Genomic DNA, 5,161 nt, shown 5'->3' on the forward strand with positions numbered 1-5,161 from the left:
CAGCAGACAACGAGGGACATACTCAGTGGACTACACAACAGACTGGTAACCCTTAAAGTTAAAAATTGACTAACTGTTTTAGCTTGCTTGTTTTGATTTTAATAACATTAATGCCGACCTTACATGGCGGCTTTGGTCCCCCTGTAAGCAAAAAAAAAAAAAAAACCAATTGTTAAAGATCTTTTGTTTTAAAAAAAAAAAAGAAGGGGGTCTCTGCACCGCACTTAGAAAAAAAATGTTGTTTTTACACTGATCATACTGGGATTGTAAAAGATACAATAAAAAAAAAGTTGAGAGAAAAAATCAGATCTCAAGAGCCCCCTTCAAATAAAGCCAAAGTGTTCTCTTTCCGAGAATCAATTCTGCCCTATATCCTCCCTTTATTGAGACCCCTGGCCGGATTCATTATAGTCATGGCTATAGCCCCTTGCCTCATTAACCGAGTAACCCGGTTTGTGAGGGCTCAGATCTCTCAGGTAAAAGTTATGGTGCTACGTCAACAATATGACCCCTTACCTATACAGGACTTTTAGGATTAAAAGTCATTGGAGAAATAAAAGGGGGGAATGTGAGAGTCGACCCCCCTGCTACAACCCCCTCCCCAGGGCGGGGAATGAAAGGGTTAACTCCCTAACTCCCCAGAGCGGGGAATGAAAGGGTTAACTCCCTAACTCCCCAGAGCGGGGAATGAAAGGGTTGACTCCCTAACTCCCCGGAGCTCTCAGAACAGAGCAGTAAAGAGTGCTTCACTCCCTAAACCTTTCCCAGGAGATAGTCAGAGCAGGGCCAAAAAGAATGTACTGTATAAACAGGACCAGGGAGCACCTGGCACTCTAAGGTCAACCCAAGACCCTCGGTCTCCATGGTTACTCAGCCCCAGACCCTCAAATCAGCATTAGCCAGGTCCTGCGCCGCTCAAAATTAACCAATGCGATTTGCTTCTGTAAACTTGCTTGCCTCCTACATGTACCTTTAAAAACCCTGCACAGATTCCCCTCGGGGCCCCCTCCGCGCTCGTTCGCCTGAGGGACCCCATGCGCATGGAAATAAACTTTTTTCCCTCACCAAGAATTGAGTCCTTGGGGTCTCTTTCCCTGCGGCGTCGGCCCTAACATGCTCACACTTTGCTCATCCAGTTAGAACCACAGGGCTCCAGGCCATAGCGTTCCAGGCCTAAACCAGAAAATTTCCATTCCGTTTTGGGAGTTCATTCGTCTCTCATAATTACTTTTTCCACAAATGTGTGCTTCAGGAGAGGCCCTGTCCAAATGTGGAGAGGCCCATTTTCATTCACTTACTTTCAGACTTTCTAAGATTTTCAGTTACTAGAGGTTTGGCCAGACTTGCCATTGTCAAGGGACAGTGCACTTCACTTGAAGTTGTGCAGTATTACTTCATGTGTCTCCATGGAAATTCCACCAAAGGGAAACTCTTGCTGTAGTCATGTCCAAGTGTTGCTGCGTAAGAAAATATAACTAACAAAGGATGTGGTTTCAAGAAGAATGAGGAAAGGAGGGATTATCTTTATTTCAGTGCAGGTTGACCTTTCAAAGGAACAGTAATTCCTATCAAATTGGAGGTAAAATCTTTGGTAAAGAGACATGGACATGACACGCTCAACTTTATGTCACTTTTTTTAAAACGCCAAGGGCATTTGAGAAATTCTTCGCTGCTGAATTGTCCCTTTTTTCAAATTTCTCTTAGGTAAGACACTCCAGCTTCTTCAAACCACGGTACTGTTCCTTTCATGTAAAAAACCAAAGCAAAAAACAAAATAAATTAAAACAAAACCCATGAAATACCTTTTGAGAGTACACAATTGCTCAGCAGGCCCATGTAAACACTATTCAAGAAGCTAGAGGTACAGAAGCCTCAGCCTTCAGCCCATGGCCTGAAGTTTTGTCTCTATCATGGCCCCTCAGTTCCCTGGCATGTCCACATTAACTCATGAATCTTTACTCATTTCCTTTTCAAATACACAGGGTCCAATATATTTGAACCCTGTTCACCTGGGCAGTAATGATCCAAGGACACACCAGAGGAAGGGCAGCCACCCCCTTGCCTCGGGCCTTGGAGCTTATCACAATAGAAATGGACACCTGAACAAGGGGAGCCAAAACAAAGAGAGGCATATTCCTAAAGCCTGAAGCACAGAAGCTACCTATAGACCAGTAGTGGGATTTCACAAATTATGTAAGAATCTCTGTGCACATGCTTGGCATGGTGGCTCATGCCTATAATCCCAGCCATCTGGGGGCTGAGGTGGATGGATCCTTGGGAGTTCCACTCCATCTTGGGCTACGAATTTATCTCAAGGCCTCTTTCAACAACTACATAAGATGCTGTTTCCAAAAAGAGGACAACAGAAAACTAGACACACTTGGTCCAGGTCCCTGGGTTCACTACATGAGTTGTGGAGTCTAAATATTCCATGCCATGAGAAAATACCTGGGATTTTTAGGGAAAGGGGCAATTGCATCCCGTTTCTAAGGGTTTCCATTTCACCATGTTACATTTGAATTCTGGGAAAACCTGCTGATGATAAGCTATCTAATATTATGTTGGTTTGGTATTGAGCTAGTATCTCATGTTTAGTGTTCAGGGTTATGCTGGAATGGCTGCAGAACTCCTTGAAATAGCGATTGCAGACATGTGAACCCCGAGGAAGCTGGATAGTTGAAGCAGGCACTCCAAATATTCATGCACTGCAAGGATTCACCTTCATTTGGGGACTCATCTTCTGGTTGCTGGCTTTTAGTGCTAACTGATACTACCATGGTGGCAGTAATCCAGCAGAGATTGCATGTATGGTTTGCAGGTTTGCTTCCCAAGCCACCAGAAACTCGGCAGGACCAAAATCATTGTGGCATTTTCTTTCCTGCCCCGAAACATTTGGCTTTCTAAGTTTGAAAATTGAATAGACTGGGATAGTCAAGTTAGGACCCCATGTACCACAAACAGAGCTAAAGACAGAGCCTATTACTTCCCTCCACTTGTCAAAATATGTCAAATTTGCTTGATCACCACAACTTCAAAGAAATTTTGGGGGCAACTTAGAGAGGTTAATCAAATACTGCATGATTGGAATGGCTGTGGTTGTATGAGGTGGAGAGCTGCAGAGTTGGGCTGAAACTGTTCACAGAAATCCACAGGCTTGTGGTTGCCAGGCAACCACACCGGGCTGAGATTGGCTGAACATCACTGTGAGGTGGATTTTAGGCACTAGGCGTGAAAATTTAAAATACTGGGGTAGTCAAGTTTGGACCCCATAGACCTCAGACATACCGAAAGGTTTTCCAATTACTTCCCTCCACTTCTCAAAATATGTCAAATTTTCTTGATCACTACAACTGTAAAAAACATTCTGAGGCAACATAGAGAGGCTAATCAAACACTGCATGATTGGAATGGCTTTGGTTGTATGAGGTGGAAAGCTGCAGAGTTGGGCTGAAACAGTTCACAGAAATCCACAAGCTTGTGGTGGCCTGGCAACCACACTGGGCTGTGATTAGCTGAGCACCATTGTGAGCTGGAGTTTAGGCTCTAGGATACAAGTGTGCAGTAGGAGACCTGAGTCACAATGCTGGGCGTTGCCATGGAGACCTCAGTGGCACAGAGGACCTTGTAGGGCAAGATTTAAATAGGATGAATATTCTTGGCCTGGTATGCCACAATATTCTCTCTGAAGGCTTCACTGCTCAGAATTTGTGGATGGAAATGCTTGCCAATCTACAAATGGATGTACTTTCAATGGGATATGAAATATGCCAGGGCCTGGCAGATGATCTCTGCCATGTCCTATCCTTGAGCATACCCTTTTCCCTTGTCATGTCTGTCATTTTGCTGAGTGCTGTTCCCTAAGCTATTCAGTCAAGACTTGCTGGCATCATTCACCTGCAGTATAAGAGCTTTCGTTGAAATTTCTCAGCAGAAATCCTCTGCAAGCCCATAGCTTTGGATATGAGAGACAGTGGTGGAAGTTGAATTTCAAGGGCAGATATTTGACAACAATGAAACAAGCCCCAAATAAGATCTTTACATGTTTCCCAGATGAATATGTTTGGAACTATTGGGGAAGACGGAGATCAAGACTGAGAAGAGTGCACACCCATTTCAAGGTACAAAAACCAGGGAAAAACATGGGAAAGCAAGAGAGCTGCTTAATCTGATGTAAAAATCTTTGATGATGAAAGGAAAAGTATATTCTCATGATGATTTAATCAGGCTGTAGAAGTGAAGTCCTCATATTGGTTGTCCTATGTGTGGCCTTCTGCATTGGGCAGTGGATGCAGGACAGGAGATCTTCAAATAAATCTGGTGGAACACAAAATACTGAAAAAAATCAGCCTAAATCCTGTGTATTCCTTCCCTTTGAGAACATATATGGATAATGTACGAAGTTTCAAAAGAGAAAATGTCTATTGGGTCATGGTTTCACCAATGAAAAGGTCACTTCACATAACATTTTGAATTTTGGTTTCACACTTGCTCATGTACCGGGCCTGAGTAAAGCAGAATGCAGAGTAAGCCTGTTCAATAGTTGTGCATTCCATAAGTGGTTTTAAAACCAGTGAAACCCTTTGGACTTAGTGTTTGTATTTTATTGGTTGATTTATTTTTAAAATTGTTTGTTTTACTATTTTTAACTTTGTGAGTCAGGGAAGCCCTCACTCATAGTGATTCAGACCTCTCCAAAAGCTCTGAAGGTATTCATGTAACAGCTATTACATGTTATAAGTTTCTCCTATTAAAACTTGAAAGAATAACAGACTCTGCCACTTTTCATCTAAATTCAGTGTTGGGCTAAATTCAGTGTTGGACTTTTTACAAGTCCTTTGCAATGTGTCCTCCTCTAGTCACTGGTCGTGCTGGAATTTACTTTCTTGTGAAGAGAGGATTTGAGCAAATTGACACAAGTACAGTTTGCCACTACTCTGCACACCTGGTTAAGTATCGAGTTCCCTAAATGATGTGTATTTTATTTTGATCTCTGCTCACACTTTGCTCATCCAGTTAGAACCACAGGGCTCCAGGCCATAGCGTTCCAGGCCTAAACAAGAAAATTTCCATTCCGTTTTGGGAGTTCATTCGTCTCTCATAATTACTTTTTCCACAAATGTGTGCTTCAGGAGAGGCCCTGTCCAAATGTGGAGAGGCCCAT

Source organism: Cavia porcellus, unplaced genomic scaffold, assembly GCF_034190915.1.
Source record: "Cavia porcellus strain 051 isolate PalLab524CR breed Dunkin Hartley unplaced genomic scaffold, mCavPor4.1 scaffold_82, whole genome shotgun sequence".
Classification (NCBI taxonomy): domain Eukaryota; kingdom Metazoa; phylum Chordata; class Mammalia; order Rodentia; family Caviidae; genus Cavia; species Cavia porcellus.